The following is a 17,582-nucleotide window of genomic DNA, read 5'->3' as shown; positions in this document are numbered from 1 at the left end:
CTGTCCAAGGGGGTGCAGAGGAGGTGAGGCCTGTCCAAGGGGTGCAGAGGAGGTGAGGCCTGTGGTCAAGGGTTGTGTTTACTGACAGTGCCGACACTCCCAGGAGCAGAATGATGAGATTTTTCAAATTCCACCACTGGTTTTCCCCCAGCCACCAACTGAAGAGTTAACTAGTGGCCGTGATAACCCAGCCGGGGGAAAGGGTACTGGGACAGAGAAGAGACTGCCTGACCTTCTGGCTCGTCCACTCTACTCTTCCTTTCTGCCTTTTTCCGTTTTATTCCTTTCTTACTCCCTCTCTATCTTCAAGTATGAGTGGAAATCACTGTAAAAGAAAAGCACACCATTACTAATTTCCTTCAATTCCTTCTCCACTTTCTTACTCTCTTTCTCTCTATTTCCTTACCCAGAGTGCCTATGGCTTTTGCTCCTCTTCTATTGTTCAATATAAGTATTTTATTTTTTGGTAACCTGCATTATAAACAACATTTTAGCATCCTTTCGCCCTGTGAGTTCATTTATTCTTTTTCACTCATTCGTTCATTCACTCTCTGCCTTACTTTCTTATCTTCTGAATTCTTCTTACTTCTCCCTTAGAAACCTTCTGGAGCCTCCGGCGTCAAACAAGCAACGAAGAAATCAGGAACTGAAGTATTCAATGGGTAAGTATTAATTCTTCTCTTTATATTTCTTTTTTCCTATTTACTTTAAATTGGTATTTCTCTCTAGTTCTAAATTACCGAACTAACTAACCGACGCACCGAAGAGCTCTAACCTGCGCCTAAGCCTGGCACAAAATTGCACTATTTCTATCTAACTAGACTACAGAAAGAACGTGACTAATCTCTGAAAATCCGTTGGTGAATTGCCTTGGTTCTAAAATCAACCGGCGCACTTCACAGCAGGTCTAGACCTCACGCCCATGTCCAGGAACTCAGGACTAGACCGGCAACTTCCACCGTGGTCCTCCCTGTTGGTAGTACAGGGGAGCATGCCCAGTTCGGCGCTATAATCACCCGCGACCTTTTTGCGAGCGGGTGATCTTTGCAATGCTGGTTCAATGGCAGATACTGCGAGACAAAGAAGAGCTTTGATTCCTTTTTCCTGCACCCTGACACCTGTCCAGGGGGTGTAGAAGAGGTGAGGCCTGTACTGTGCTGAGGAGGTGAGACCTGTTCAGGGGGTGCAGAGGAGTTGAGGCCTGTCCTGGGCCGGGGGTGCAGTGGAGGTGCGGCCTATCCAGGAGGTCTATGCCAAGGGATTGAAGGGCGGTGTGTCGCTGGCGTCTATAAGTGATGCAGTCATATCAGTGCCCCCTAAGCCTGGAAGAAACCCTGTAAGTGTATATCTTATCGCCCTCTGCCACTGCGTAACAGTGATAATAAATTACTGCCTGAGGTGATGCGGCTCGGCTATCCTTCCTAATAGAGAAAATAGTCTCCCCTGTACAGTTGGGATTTGTCCCTCATAAATCCACAGCAGTTGATCTACGGACGGTATTCGCAGTATTCGCAGTGCTGCATCAGGTAAACCCAAACATGAAGTCAACTGATGCCGATAAGGCATTTGACTCCCTGGAGTAGCCTTTTATGATCGAGATGTGTAGGCGGCTTGGTATGTCAGGGAGTTTGAGATCATGTATGAAGCTGCTGTACACCCAGCTCAACTCAGACGCCATACAGATCGCCTGGGGCACTGGGTTTAGTGTTATAATTTCTGATGTCTGCGTCTCAAACTGGAGGGTCGCTAATTTGAATCCTGGTTGGTGCACTAGGGAATAGTGACTTGTATATTTTTACAGTGCTGTGACGTCTGCCCCTGAGAGACAGCACTTTATATAGGAAAGGCAATAGTTTAAAGAAAGAATTAAACAAAATATAAAAGAGGCTACACAAATTATAGGATGGACTGCACAGAGTATAAGATCAGTCAAGCATAATTTGTAAAAAGAGAAAACGTGTAAATTCTTACTGTGCTATCCGATGTTAAATTTTTAGTAACTGCAATCATACTTTAGCTAGTGTTAACCTTTTTTTAAGGTTTCCATGAAAATACTGCATTAAATAAGTACTGGTAAAACCCTCACAGTAATCTTAAAAAGAATTATATCAGCATACTATGATTCTTTGCCGCCACCAAACAAGCAAACTGACCCAGGAGTTACTAGTTAGCCGTGGCGGCTCCAGGCCATTGCTTAGATTGATGGCCCCATCCAGGTCGCTGGCCCTCTGGACAGCTATATAAACAGAGGACATGCCCTTTTGAGAAGCTGGTAACCCCAGTGCTTCTTCGAACAGTTCATTTATTGTGGCGCTCCATTTTACGTGACCAACTCTCACCCCAATGGCCTCCTCAACATGGTGCGATGTTTGGGTGACATTCGTTCCGCAAATTCCTGAAGCGTGCATAAAGCATAAGCCCGAAATCCATCAGCCTACATCTTCCAGGATCAAGACCTAACGAGAAGAACAAACGCAGAATTCAAATGTTTTGATAGGCCAATGTCATAGTCACAGTTTGATGCACTGTAGTCGTTTACCATATTAGCAGGTCTTTTGTAATTAGGTGCTCCTACCTGGAGACGGTGGTTATGTGGTCACTATTAATAAGGGGTTATTGTCCATCATTGCGCATACACTGTCTACCTTGATATTTCTGCTTTTCCTTAACCTTTGTGTTGTTCTAAAAGTACCAGTAACCTTTAAAAGGCAAGTCTGTAAGCTTTATAATGTTGTCTATCAGTTGTCGCTTTATCCCCTTCTTGTAAAATATGCAAGCCAAACTTGAAATAAGAACACTTTGTTGTGAGAATAGCTATTGTTGCTGCTGATTTCCTTTATTGCAGCACAGCAATGCCTTTATTATAAATCGAACATTGATTATTCGAATAGTATTGATTTAATTCCAGAGTGACTTTTGCACCATTAAGGCGATAAATAATACATTGAGCTCATATTTGAGTTGGATCGGTTTATCCTGTTAGAGTCCTGTTCTTCGTCGTCGTTTTCTAGTGAGCGGCCTAGGCTCTAGAGGATCATAGGGCTCTGCCCTCCTTTTGCTTCGACAGTGTTTGCCTTTAGAGATGCTGATATGCAGTGCGGAGACCTGCAGTTAAGCAGCTCTGAACGAGTGAATGAAATCCATGCTGGTGGTTTGTACTGGGATCGTGCCTTTCATGTTTATTTCTTCCATCCAGCCTCCTTCGAGGTGCATACATTGTCAGATAAGGGGATGGAGGCAAAGAAAGAGTAGGATTTGCCTAGTACTAAACAGTTTAAGTCTGATAAACACAGGACTACTTTTTCCAAAGGTTATTACTTGGCCATGTTACATTCTGGTGAATAGTCCATGAGAGTGGGCGCTGTGTACCCCTCCCCCCCACCAAAGGCAATGTCTATGTGGTAATCAAACTCTTGTGTCATCGGTATGCTAAGGGTAAGATTTATTCACCACGCATCCAACTGCACCAGCAACGTAACTGCCGGGAACACTCCCGGCGACACATCAACAGCAACATTCCAGGAGCCGCTGGAAGGAATCTTAAGTTAAAGACGCATCACTACAGTCTGGGCCCATTTTTAAAAGCACAGTTTTACTCACAACTTTAGGGTGGTTGTAAATAGCCCCGATCTTGGACATAAATGGGGGGAGAGGCATACATTTACTTAGTGATTCCTGAAGCGCACTATTTCACAAATTATAGGTCAGGGTTAAACACAGAGTCTCCTGGTTGCACAGTTTCCTAGGGCAATAAACCACACGTGGGGTGGTGGAGATTGTGAGGGAGAGGCCGAGGGACTACAATCCCAGAATAATGACCTGTATAGTGGCCCTGTCGAGAAGTAACATTTGGTGTTTATTTCCAGCATATTTAGGTAAAGTGGTAAAGTCAGAATTAGATGTTATGTCTCCCCCGGCCCCTCCTAGGATGTTTGGTCTGTGTGTAAAGGCGCTTTCGTGTTCTGGATTCATGTGAGGTGCAGAGCCCATTTCAGGTGTCTCCCTGTATCTAAGTAGCCTCTAAAGTTGTGTGCTGTTCCATAACGTTAGTGATACTCTGCATTCTCTCCTCTCACTGCATGTCCCGTCGCTGCTTTTTAGAGTCACTCCTCGTATTGAAATTCTTTGTAAAGCAGATGACCCTTGAAGGGAAGATTGTAATCTCTCTGACACCCCTTGGTACGTAATATCCTGTACCTGGCCCAAAAAAAGAACCAACTTACTCTGCATGATTTACTATATTGTAATACTTCATTAAAAATTTGCTAATTTTGCCCATGGTTCAGTCCATATGAAGCTAGTCTTTGCCCTCCCACCCTCTTGTCCACACAGTACACTAGATCCTGCCAGGTATTACATGCTCACCTGCATCAGATTCTCCTCGTGCCTGGCCCGTGTTATTGCATTGTTTGCATCAATCCTAGTGCCTGGCCTGTGTTATTGCATTGTTTACATTAGATTCTCATAGTGCCTGGCCGGTGTTATTGTATTGTTTGCATCAACCCTAGTGCCTGGCCTCTGTTATTGCATTGTTTGCATCAGATTCTCATAGTGCCTGGCCTGTGTTATTGCATTGTTTGCATCAGATTCTGCTAGTGCCTGGCCTGTGTTATTGCATTGTTTGCATCAGATTCACATAGTGCCTGGCCTGTGTTATTGCATTGTTTGCATCAGATTCTACTAGTGCCTGGGCTGTGTTATTGCATTGTTTGTGCCAGATTCTCCTAGTGCCTGGCCTGTGTTATTGCATTGTTTTTTTTTTAAGTCTTTATTGATCAGTTTCCAAAAAAAAGACATAATCATTGCGCCAAGCTATGGAGCCAGGAGCTGTGTAACGGGGGGCGGCTGTCACAGCACCGCAGTGCCACTTCCCGTTTAGCCAATAAGAAGCTGAGCTCAGCCAATTTGCGTACATTTTTCGGGAATTCGGCCATATATCCCAGAAGGGCAATCTCAGGGATCGGAACCAAGTTTAAGTGCAGCATGGCGCTGAGTGTGGCGTGGACCTGGGACCAATACCTATGGAGCGCGGGACAAGACCATGAAAGGTGCGCAAAATCAGCAAATGGACCGCCGCACTTGGGGCAAGCATGGGGGCGTGAGGAGTCTATTCTGTGCAACCTCGCTGGGGTGAAGTACAATCTGCGTAGCAATTTGAAGTGCAGAAGTTTGTGTTTACTGTTAAGAGAAATGTCTTTGGTCGCTCTGCAGCACCAATGCCATTGGTCATCCGTAATGGTGTTACCCAAATCTGCCTCCCAGGCGGCACGCACCAGACAATCCCTGGAGGTGAGGAGTTCGCAGCACATTTGTGTTAAGGTACTAGTTGTAACAATTTTATATAGCTTAGACACCACATGAGTAGGGCTAGCAGTGTGCGGTCCATTGCGGTGGTTTCTAGACACCACATGAGTGCCCGAAGTGTGTTGAATAATGAATGTGAGGGGAGTCATCTCCTCCGGAGGGAGCGGGAAGGAAGAGAAAGATGCTCGCAGGAGGGAGCGCAGCCTGGTCAGCACGAAGGAGTCCATGAAGGTCCGCTCCAGGAAGCGGAGGTCTTCCGTAAGCGTGAACGCATGGCCATCAGGGAACAGATCCCCAATGGTAGTAATATGAAATTTGGAGAGCGTGTGTTGCACCACTGTTTCCCCAGTAATTGGTAGCCAGGTGGAGTTGGGCAACGGGAGGCACAGGGAATACAGTTGAGGAAGGCCAACAAGGCGGCCCAGTCTACCCCACGCCCAGCAGGTCGACGAAACCGTTTGAATGTCTCGAGGGTCTCTAGGCAAGCCCGACGACAGGGTGGTGGACAGCGATCCCGGCAAGACCAAATCGGCCTCCGGCCGCAAATAAGGAATCCGGGCGTCTGGATGGAACCACAGGTGCGCGTAGGAGCACTGTGCCACCAGAAAATAAAGATAAAAATCAGGGACGCCAAGGTCCCCTCGATCATAGGGGAGCGTCAGTACTTGCCAGGACACTCGCGGCGACTTATTCCCCACACTAGCTTCAACAACAGTGAGCATAGTTGTGTGAAAAACGTTTTCGTGAGGGGTACCGGTATATTGTTGAATAAGTATAAGAACCGCGGCAGCACTATCATTTTTATGATGGCGATACGCCCAACCATGGATAATGGCAGTCGTATCCATCTGTCAATCTGTCCCTCTAGGGCTGTGAGTGCCGTACCGTAGTTTAGCCTAATAATGGATTCCGTGTCTAAATGCACATGGATGCCCAGGTATTTTACAGAGTCCCAGCACCATGTGAGGGGGAAGGGACACGAGCACTCAATCGTGTTGGGCGTGAGCGGAAATACTACGGATTTATGCCAGTTAATTCGGAGGCCAGAGTACTTGCCAAATCTGGTGATTTCTAATAGCAATGGTTCAAGATTGGTCTGGGGCTGTCGGACATAGAGGATGGTGTCATCTGCATAGAGCGAAATCAAGAGCGGGCCCGTCCTAAATTGGAGGCCACGGTGTAAATGCTTCTCTTGGAAGTGCCGGACCAACGGGTCCATCGCCAATATGTATAAGAGCGGCGACAGGGGACAGCCCTGTCGCGTACCTCGGGCCAGGCGGAACTGCGCAGTGACCGTCCCCTTTAGGCGTAGGCGAGCCACAGGGAGAGTGTATAATAACTCCACCGTGTTAACCAAACATTCAGGTATCCCCATGCGGCGCATCACCGACATAAGGAAAGGCCATTCTAAAGAGTCAAATGCCTTCTCGGCGTCTAGCAGTATCGCCGCCGCCGGGACGTTGGGATCGACACGATGCAAGATGGAGAAAAGTGTGCGAAGGTTAAGAGAAGTGGAGCGATGCGGGACAAAGCCTGATTGGGCAGGGGAGATTATGGATTCCATTAAAAGCGAAAGTCGAATGGCGAGCACTTTCGCCAGAATTTTGTAGTCTAGGTTCAGTAAAGATAGTGGGCGATAGGAAGCGCAGAGAGTGGCATCTTTACCCGGTTTGGGGAGGAGCACAATGACTGCCTCTCTGAGTGTAGGGGGAAGACAACCCGTTTCTAATGCTTCAGCATACATTTCCACAAGGCGGGGAACCAATAAATCCTTATAGGCTTTATAAAAGTCGGCCAAGAATCCGTCTAGTCCCGGGGCCGAGGACCCCGTCATGGAGTCTATGGCCTCCACCACGTTGTCTGATGTAATGGGATCCGCCAAAAAGTCAATCATCCACTTGTCCAAATATACCCATGCGATCTCGTGGAGGTAAGCACCACGGTCAGCCGCATCGTCAGTTAATGTAGATGTATACAGTGTAGTGTAGTAGGATAAATGTGTCACATATCTTGGGGGTAGTGTGTAGTGTGTCCCCCGCCGGGCTCACGAGTGTCGTGATGTAGGAAGAGGCACGTGGTGGGCGAAGTAGTTGTGCTAGTACCTTGCCGGGTCGGTCCCCCTCCCCATATTGCCTAGCAGCGTGCGCTCTAGTTAGGAATCTGAGCTCCCTATCCGCTTCCTCCCTAAACTCCATCAGCAATTGTAGGCGCCTACGGTCCCCCACTGGTGTGCGTAGACGGAGTTGTTCTGCCTCCAGTGTCTTTATGTCACACTCAAGCCGTGAAAGGGTCGCGCATATAGTACGCAGCACCGCAGTGTGCGTAGCAATGCAAACTCCCTGATGGTTGCCTTAAAGCCCTCCCATAGGACAGCCCAGGTGTCGACGGTGCCTGTGTTGATTTCAAAGTATTCCTCAATGGCATCCCTGATAGTCTCAGTGAAAATTGGGTCCAACAAAGCCTTCCCGGGAAAGCGCCATTGCATCTCGTAACCCCCCGCCCGAGGGACCCGCAATCTAAGCACTATAGGTGAGTGGTCTGATAGTGTACGGGGAAGTGTAAGGAGTTTGTCCACCCACCCAACCACTTCCGGGGAGATAAGCCAATAGTCAAGTCTCGTCCACGTGTCATGGAACCCAGAGTAGTGAGTATAAGCAGGGGTGGAGGCGTGCAATTGTGCTTCAATGTCTACGAGAGAAAAGTGTGTACATATGTCTCGCAAAACAGGGCGTGAGTGAGGCCTGGTGTCAGAGGGGGGCTGCAGTACTATCTCTCAAAAAATTAAATAGAAGGTTAAAATCCCCACCAAGCAACAGCAAATCCGGGTCCTATTGCAATAGGCGTAGCTGAAAGTCATTGAAAAAGGCAGGGGTGTCAGTGTTAGGACCATAAATACCGGCAAGCGTGATCTTGTGGCCCAGTAGGGTCCCTGAGATTATAACATATCTGCCTTCCCCGTCAAGGACGGAGTGAGTGAGCACAAAAGGTACCCGCTTGTGTATACAGATAGCCACTCCCCTGGAATACCTAGTGTAGTGTGAAAAAAAACGATGAGTACCCCAACTCCTGGCCACTTGTGAAGCAGACTCAGAGGTCAAATGAGTCTCTTGCAGGAAGACTATATCGATCCTATGCCTGGCAATATAATTAAACACTTGTTTGCATTTCCTGGCGTCATTCAATCCCCTCACATTCCAGGACATCAATGATAGTTCCGAGGGGCCCACTTGCAGTCCTAACCTAGCCATGAGTGACAAGTGAGTGTAGGTGACCTATGACATAAGCAGCTCAATACAACAGTCGGAATTATGAAGACTTCGTGACACTTCCAAAAAATACATAACCAAACAATCCCCATGGCCCACCCCCCACCCAACCTCTTAGTAACCCCAAAGAGGAACACCCAACCCAACGTGGCGACAGGATAGCATCTCACAAACAGAACAAATGGAATGGAACCCCATCCCACCACGTCGAAATCAACAAATTCCCCAAGTAGAAGGGCAGTCGCCATAGGGGGTGGTAACGCCCCGTCCTACGGGCAAGACCATGGTCGTAGATTCCAGTGATCAATCCAATGAGGCCTGAATCAGAGTGACAAATATCCAAGCTGCGGAGGCAGATGCGTGTGCTAGCGTGCAAGTGTCAGCCGTGGCCTGAGGTGGAGAATAGATCGACGCTGTTCTGAGAGTCACCCTGCAACGGCGACTGAGCCCTGGATTCGCCCGCATTCTGGCCACCTTTGGTTTTGTACGAATGACAGAACTCCTGCACCTCCGTCGGATTATCAAATATGCAGGCCTTGCCAACCACCTCCACCCTGAGGCGCGCAGGGTAAAGCATGCCATACTTAAGTCCTAGATTACGCAGAGTAGCTTTAACCCCAGTGTACGTTCGCCGTGCTTCTTGCACCAGGGTGGTGAAGTCCGGGTAGAATGAAAGTGAGTTGCCCTGCCATCTTATCTCTCCCTTCTCTCGAGCTGCACGGAGGGCTGCGTCACGGTCCCTGAAGTTCATGATCCTTGCGATGTCGGAGAGGAGACGCGAGATTCAGCCACATTCAGTCTGCGGTCATGTACCTGAACCTTAGAGCCCAAATTGGGCAGCTTTTGCTCCAAAGCGTCAAATCTACCATCGAGAGACTTGAACCCAGCCCTCATCTCAGCCATCATGGTAGCGACCAATGCAGCGGCGTTGTCCTGAGGAGGAGGAGGCATGGCGTCAGACGAGGAGCCGTTTGCGGCGTCTGCAGTGAGTGTGGAGGTCTTGTCAAAACTAAGTTTCCGCTGATTGGGGTCTCTTTTCCCCATTGTGGTCAAAGTCTTGTCTGGTGTGGGCAGCCAAAACAATGGTTCCAGGAGCAGGACGACTGTCAGTGTCGCGGGCGAGCAGGCCAACAGGAATGCGCAAAATGGCGCAATCAGGTCACCTCCTAGGATATGGCAATTAGGTACAGCTGAGTCTGGTGGCACCGAGTGCAACTCACATGCAAGGAGTGAGTTGTCTGTTGCTGCGTGACTGCCAGCTATCAATGTGCCTCTTCTGGGTGCCAGGATAAGTCTAGTGGCGGCAGCGTGATCCACAGTCAAAATGGCCGGCCAGGGCTGCAGGTACTGGGCCTCGCTATCAGCCGTCCCCTCGCTCCGGTGGGAATCAGGGGGGACACCAAGGGAAGGCGGAGCCGCCCGGCCGTACAGCAGCGCCAGCCCTCGGGGCGCCCACCGAAACCCACCCGCCCCTCCGCGGCACCCGGGACGGAACGCACCCCGTGCCCAGCCCGGGGCAGCCGTCACCCAAGGCCCTGGCTCTGCCTCGCTGCTCAGGCCCGAAGGCCGCCGCGAGTCACGGAGTCCCAGAGACGGCGCAACAACCCCCCGGACCGGGCCCCAGAGGACAGCCCCAAGCCCCCAGCGCCACAAGAAGCCGCGAGCAGACCAGCGGCGTGCCCCAAGCGTAGCACTTACCAGCAGGCCAGGCACAGTGAGAGCGGACACCGATGGGGTGGCAGCCTCGCTCCTCCGCCTGAAACACCCTTCCGGTGCCCCCACAGACCCAAAACCGGTGTCGGATGGCGGCGGGTCGCCGCAGTTGCAGGATGGAGCTGAGCTACGGGGCTAAATCCGCCTCAGAGCCTCAGGATGGTGAAGGTTGGTCGCCCGGACGGCGGAGCTTCACTCGAAGGCAGCCATCTTGGTCGCCTCCGTGACCACGCCCCGTGTTATTGCATTGTTGGCATCAGATTCTCCTAGTGCCTGGCCTGTGTTATTGCATTGTTTGTGTGAGATTCTTCTAGTGCCTGGCCTGTGTTATTGCATTGTTTGCGTCAGATTCTCCTCATGCCTGGCCTGTGTTATTGCATTGTTTGCATCAGATTCTCCTAGTGCCTGGCCTGTGTTATTGCATTGTTTGTGTGAGATTCTTCTTGTGCCTGGCCTGTGTTATTGCATTGTTTGCATCAGATTCTCCTCGTGCCTGGCCTGCGTTATTGCATTGTTTACATCAGATTCTCCTAGTGTCTGGCCCGTGTTATTGCATTGTTTGCATCAGATTCTCCCATTGCCTGGCCTGTGTGATTGCATTGCTTACATCAGATGTAGGAGAGTAGGGTCTGCTATCCTATGGTCACCCCAAATTTTTGCTTTTTGCTTCACTGGTTTTCGACTACTGAGGCTGTGGGCCTGCTGATCAGACCCCCAGCCTGCTGTTCTCTCACTAAATTACTGACACATGTGCTATAGGCACATACCAATTGGAAATGGACTCCTTGTCAGCCCCTGTATAAAGCACTATAGGTGCCCAGGGCATAGGGGCCACCAAGGCCTACCAGGGGCTGCAGCATATCTTTTGCCACCCCTGGCTGGTTCTTAAATTGACACAACTGGCTGATCACTCAGCTGGGGTAAGGTGGTGTAATCACCCCTTGCTTAGATATAGTATACCTATATCTAAACCTATATCTGGACACATGTAAACCTGTGAGCCACTCCTATGGAAGGCCTCATCAATCCTGGAGGCAGAGTGCGTGGTTTTATGTGAGATGGAGCTCTAGCATGAGCTGAGCCTGTCTGCAGCTGTCGGGAACAACTCCCTAAGCTGTTTCAGGATAATGCCATACCATATACTCTTAAGTGCCTTATAATCCTCGCGGTTAAATAGCAACTTTGGTTTGGCTTTATCAAAACATGTCGTGTAAGGTGTCATACGATTTGGAATACTATCCCCTCGCCAGTTCTGGCGACGGGGATAGCATTCCACCCCTCTAGAGGGGTAAGACATGTTGCTTCACTTAAATGCTGTTAATTTCTCCAAAGACCTTAGATCCACAAAATGGATGCCTCTGCCACAGACAAATGTCTGGACCCCTGCAGCTGACCGAAACTCGGCCAAATGGGTCCTGGACAAAGGGTTTCCTGTCACAGGAGGGTGTCACCGCCCTCCAGACAGGAGATAGTGGATTGTAGCAGGGAGGTTTGAAAGAAACAAGACACTGCTTGGGGCGCACAAGGCTGCCCCTTGCATAATCCGGCCAAACCGGTTCTGGGGCACTCCAGCCCTCGTGCCAGGGCGGCCTGGATCAAAGGAAGGGGGTGTATCCACCCACTGCTTGGGTCCCTCCCATAGGGGGGGACCTAGCAGGTAATCACGCCCCCCCAGATTCGAATAAGAGTGGGAGCAGTGCCAATGCACATCAGATTTCCTGGAAGAAACATTTGAAACAAAACTCTGGACCCTTCGCCCTCCATCTCAACGTGGAAGCCCGAAGAATCTCCCTTGTGGTCAAGGAGTGACCACCCTGCAGCAGCAGGCACCATCCAGCCCTCGACGTCTACTTAGTTGCAGTTCCCGCCGGAACTCGAGCGACTGAGATCAACGAGATCAAGCCTGCCTGCCTTCCAACAGCCCGATCCACAGTCCCTGCAAAGCTGAGACCCGTGGAGGCGACCGGAAGCGTGGGGCACGCCATCTTGAATTGACCACGAGACGCTGACCGTGCAGCCCACGAGTGACCCTCGAAGCTGTACACCGGGGTTTGAGAAGCCCCCACCCTGAGCTACTCCTGAGCCGAAGTTCAGCCCTCCACACTCGACGAGTGCTGCGTGGGGCCCTTCTGCTCCATTTGGCTCAACGCGTTGGCCCGGTCACTTGCCAGCCGGCTAGTGGTCCCTGTGCCGACGAAACCACGAAGAAGACTTGTGAATCTGGTTGCTCCAAATCCACACCAGCTCCCCTGAAAAGGAGCCCCGACTCTGACCTTCCTGGTCCGAGTGAGAAGCAATATACCGATCCCACGTAGATTGCTCTTGCCAACTGTTGTTTGCTCCAAACTTGAAGCCGACAGCGCCGACGGTGAGAGCCTGCGTGGGACAGATCGTGACCTGCTCCTGGACGTCGCAGATGCCCCAGAGCCCACGTGACAGCGGAGAGAAGCTCCTCGACGACCACCTGATTGCGCCCGACATTGCCTGGTTCCGTCCTGGTTCCACCCTGGTCACTGCTGAGTGACCCAGACTCTGTCCCCTCTGCTTTCAGGTACCCTTCGACTTGAGTCCACCCTTGGACTCCACCGGACACTTCATCTTTAACCCGCCTGCAGCCCTTTCAGCTTCAAGCACCAAGAGCCTGCGTGTCAGAACCCGACGCCACTTCGACCCTGTGCACCCACTTCCTGTGGGTGAGGTAACTTTGCTCCACCGGTGTTCCCACACTGGTGCACACCTCTAGGGTCTGTGTGTTAAGTTTTGTTCCTCTAGGTTCAGCGGAAGTGTCCTTAAACTTTAACTTTACAACTTTTACGCACCGTTGGTTAACATTGGTGCATGCGTGCGCTTTCCGCACATCTCCCGAATCCCGAGGGCCATTCCCGACTTCAGCATTGCTTGTCCTGACTGCTCCCAGCGATTCCCTAGGCCCTAGGCCTAACCACTGCTCGAGTGGCATCTCTTATACCACTTGTTTAGTATATGGTTTGAGTGGCCCCCTGCCCTCATCCATAATTGTGCAACTTTGTATGTTTAAACAGTGCTTTTGATTTAACGCTTGTGCCCCTTTATTCATAAAGAATACTGGGGATTGTTTTTAGTAATAAATACATATATTTTTATAATATATACTTGTGTGGTGTCCTTTCATTTGATATTACAGGATTGTATGTGGTAAAACAGCTCGCTTAACACAACCTCTTAAGTTAAGCCTTTAGGCTGCTTAGTCCATGCTACCCCTAGGATAGCTTGTCTAATAAGGTTGACTTACAACCAGACACCATAAGGGATTGTTTGGTCTGATAATAGGTGCTTCCAGAATTGGAAACATCACCTATCAGGCCAACTTCTCACATTGGTGAGCAGCGGTGCGGATTTGAGCTTGCTGTTGTTTTACCATTGCAATCTTTGTATCAAATTGAAAGATCACATCAAGTACCTCTAGGTACATATAAATCAAAAGCTTAGCATATTAAGTTCTACTGAACTTAGTAGTTGTAGATTAAAGGGATTAGCACACCCTGACTACAACTCACTAGCAAGGTACAGTAGGAAAACACTTAGTGTAGGTAAGTGCACCACTTACACCTCACTAGTAGTCATGTCTGACACAGGAAAAGCCTCAGGGTCTACTCCTGTGACAGTTGACCTTACCCAGGCAACTTTCAGCTATGACAAACTAACCCGAAAGGACTTGGTTGCCTTGTGCAAATCAAGAGGGTTAAAAAGGGGCAGAAGCCCCACCTGCCAAATCCTGGTAGCCATCCTAGAGCAGGATGACTTAGAAAGGGCAAAGGAAGCTTCCCTAGAAACAGGAAATGGAGGGAACCCCCCTGTAACTGACCCCCCTCAGGAGGAAGATGAGGAAGAAGAAGAGGAGGAGGAGGACTCAGAAGTTGAGGACTTAGAAGATCAGGATCAGAGGGGTAGCCAGGTCCCAGTTGCCAGGCTTAGCCAGGCCAACTTGGACCTACTGGGGAATGGAGAGGGCCAGCACCTCCCCAGAACCCACCATGGTATTCTCCCAGGCAACAGAAGAGTGAGATCTCCCTCAGGGGACTCTCATATTTCTAGTGCCTCCAGAGAATCAGAGAGAGGCATGACTGCTTCTCAGAAAGCTGAGCATAGGGCTAGAATGAGGGCTGTCAAACTCCAAATAGAGAGAGAGGAGGTAGCCCTGAGTCAAGCTAGACTTACCTTAGCTCAAGCTAAACTTGCCTTGGCAAGAGAGCAGAAATTAAGTGGCTTAGATGCCACTGGTGGCAGCAATTTTCCAAGAGAAAAAGACAGGGGCTATGACAATAGAAACCTGACAAAAATTGTGGCCCCCTTCAAAGAAGGGGATGACATCCACAAATGGATGACTGCTCTTGAGAGAGCCTGCATGGTACAGCAGGTTCCTGAGGATCAGTGGGCTGCAATTTTATGGTACTCCTTTTCTGAGAAAGGGAGGGACAGGCTCCTCACAGTTAGACCTGAGGATGCCAAAAACTACTCTGTTTTGAAGAGTGCTCTTATTGAAGGGTTTGGCCTAACCACTGAGCAATACAGGTTGTTGTTCAGAGACACCCAAAAAGCACAGACTCAAGACTGGACTGATTTCGTTGAGTGTGCCACTAAGGCTTTGGAGGGTTGGTTGCAGGGAAGTAAAGTTTCAGACTATACAGGATTGTACAATCTTATGATGAGAGAACAGATCCTTAATAACTGTACAAACCAGCTGTTGCATCAATACCTTATTGACTCTGATCTGACCTCTCCCCAAGAATTGGGAAAGAAGGCAGACAAATGGGTCAGAACAAGGATTAAGCAGAAACCCCAGAACCAAGGTGGTGACCAGAAGAAAACAGACCAGAAGGGTGGTAATCAGAAAGATAAAGAAAAAGACCAGAAGTCTTCAGGCCCCCAAACTAATAGTAAGGAGGGTGGTTCCCAAAATGGAAACAAGAAGAAGAAGAACAAAGGTCCAAAGACACCGTGGTGTAATACCTGCAAATCAGTTTCACACTGGGGCAGTGAGTGCACCAAGGCAAATCCAGTCCCCACCACTCCAGCTCCTAAAGCAACTGCAACCCCAAGTACAGTAAGCAGTGGTGGAACACAGTCCAAGGGTGTAGCTGGGTTGACCCTGGGTATTGAAGTAGGATCTGGCCTAGTCAGAATCCCTACACAGGCAGTTCTCCTGTATCATGTGGACATTGAGTTGCCCACTGCAGTAAGCCCCAGTAACCTGGGCAAATACAGGCAGACTCCCTTAATTAATGAGAAACTGGCTCAAGCCTACAGGGACACATGTGCCAGTGTTACAATGGTGACACCTGACTTTGTGGACCCTGGACAGATTGTACTAGGTGAGAGCTACCTAGTAACCAATGCAAGCAACTCCACTACTTCCCATAGTGTGGCAGTTGTGAACTTCTCCTGGGGAGGGGTTGATGGCCTAAAGAAAGTTGTGGTGAGTGCAGACCTACCAGTAGACTGTCTGTTAGGCAATGATCTTGAAAGCTCAGCATGGTCAGAAGTGGAGTACAGGACTCATGCAGAAATGCTAGGGATTTCAGAGCATGTCCTTGCCATGACAAGGGCTCAGGCTAAGAAGTGCCTTCCTGAACCAGTGGTGGATCTTGGAACAATAGACCAACCACAACCCAAGAGAAGGAGCAAGAGAGGAAAGGCTGAGCCTTCCACCTTGCCCCAGGTTGAGGATCAAGTTTCAGAGGAAACTGATTCTGCAGTCCAAGAGGAGACTGTCTCTGAGGAGCTTGAACCTGACCAGGTTGAGTTTCTGGGGACAGGGGGACCCTCAAGGGCAGACCTGAGGCAGGCTCAATTAGATTGCCCTTCCCTTGAACCCCTCAGACAGCAGGCTGCTGCTGAGGCTGCTGGGGATGCCCAAGGTACCCATACTGTGTATTGGGATGATGGACTCCTTTACTCAGAGGCTAGAGACCCCAAGCCTGGCATGACCAGGAGGTTGGTTATACCTCTGCAGTTTAGGGGGTTCCTCCTTACCTTGGCCCATGATATTCCCCTTGCAGGACACTTAGGCCAGAACAAGACGTGGGACAGGCTTGTTTCACACTTTCACTGGCCTCACATGTCAGAAAATGTCAAGGAGTTTTGTCGCTCCTGTGTCACTTGCCAAGCCAGTGGTAAGTCAGGTGGCACAACAAAGGCCCCCCTAATACCACTACCTGTGGTGGGGGTTCCCTTTGAAAGAGTTGGAATTGATATTGTGGGTCCAATGGACCCCCAAACAGCATCTGGGAACAGATTTATACTGGTGGTAGTGGATTATGCCACCAGGTATCCAGAGGCTATTCCCCTAAGGACCACCACAGCACCTGTGGTGGCAAAAGCCCTCATTGCAGTTTTCTCAAGAGTGGGCTTTCCAAAGGAGGTACTATCAGATAGAGGCACAAATTTTATGTCTAGCTATCTGAAAGCAATGTGGAAGGAATGTGGAGTAAACTATAAGTTTACCACCCCATATCATCCACAATGCAATGGGCTTGTGGAGAGATTTAACAAGACCCTTAAAGGCATGATAAAAGGATTACCAGAGAAGCTCAGGCGGAAATGGGACATTCTTTTACCCTGCCTGCTCTTTGCTTACAGAGAGGTCCCACAGAAGGGGGTTGGCTACAGCCCTTTTGAACTTTTGTTTGGCCACCCTGTGAGAGGTCCATTGTGTTTGGTGAAAGAAGGATGGGAGTTACCTCTCAAACAACCCAAACTAGACATAGTGGACTATGTACTTGGTCTCCGCTCCAGGATGGCTGAGTACATGGAAAGAGCATCCAAAAACCTGGAGGCCAGCCAAGAATTACAGAAAGCTTGGCATGACCAAAAGGCTGTGCTGGTAGAGTTCCAACCAGGACAGAAGGTGTGGGTACTGGGGCCAGTGGCTCCAGCAGCACTCCAAGACAAATGGAGTGGACCCTATCCTATTATTGAGAAGAAGGGAGAAGTCACCTACTTGGTGGACTTTGGAACACCCAGGAGCCCTCACAGGGTAATCCATGTGAATCGCTTGAAAGCATTTGTGGACAGGGAGGACATGAGCTTGCTCATGGCCACAGATGGGGATCAGGAGGAAGAGAGTGACCCTCTCCCACACCTGCTTTCTCAGAACCCTGATGATGGTTCAGTTGATGGAGTAGCCTTGGCAGGCAGCCTCACTGACCAGCAACAGATGGACTGCAGACAAGTTTTGCAGGCCCACAGGCATTTGTTTTCACTCACACCCAGCCAGACTGACTGGTGTACCCATGTAGTGGACACTGGTGACAGTCTGCC

General features: G+C 49.7%; 1 long non-coding RNA gene across 1 annotated transcript in view; it reads left to right on the top strand.

Moving 5' to 3' along the window:
• Positions 1-595: 595 nt before the first annotated feature.
• Positions 596-17,582, top strand: part of LOC144805662 (uncharacterized) — a 35,643-nt gene continuing 18,656 nt past the window's right edge. Inside the window, exon 1 of the long non-coding RNA XR_013605572.1 lies at positions 596-662. This is a non-coding gene — a long non-coding RNA (uncharacterized LOC144805662). The remainder of the gene's footprint in view (positions 663-17,582) is intronic.

Source organism: Lissotriton helveticus, assembly GCF_964261635.1.
Source record: "Lissotriton helveticus chromosome 1_1 unlocalized genomic scaffold, aLisHel1.1 SUPER_1_unloc_18, whole genome shotgun sequence".
Taxonomy (NCBI): Eukaryota; Metazoa; Chordata; class Amphibia; order Caudata; family Salamandridae; genus Lissotriton; species Lissotriton helveticus.
Note: the sequence above shows the minus strand (reverse complement) of the source record. Positions and strands in the feature narration are given on the sequence as shown.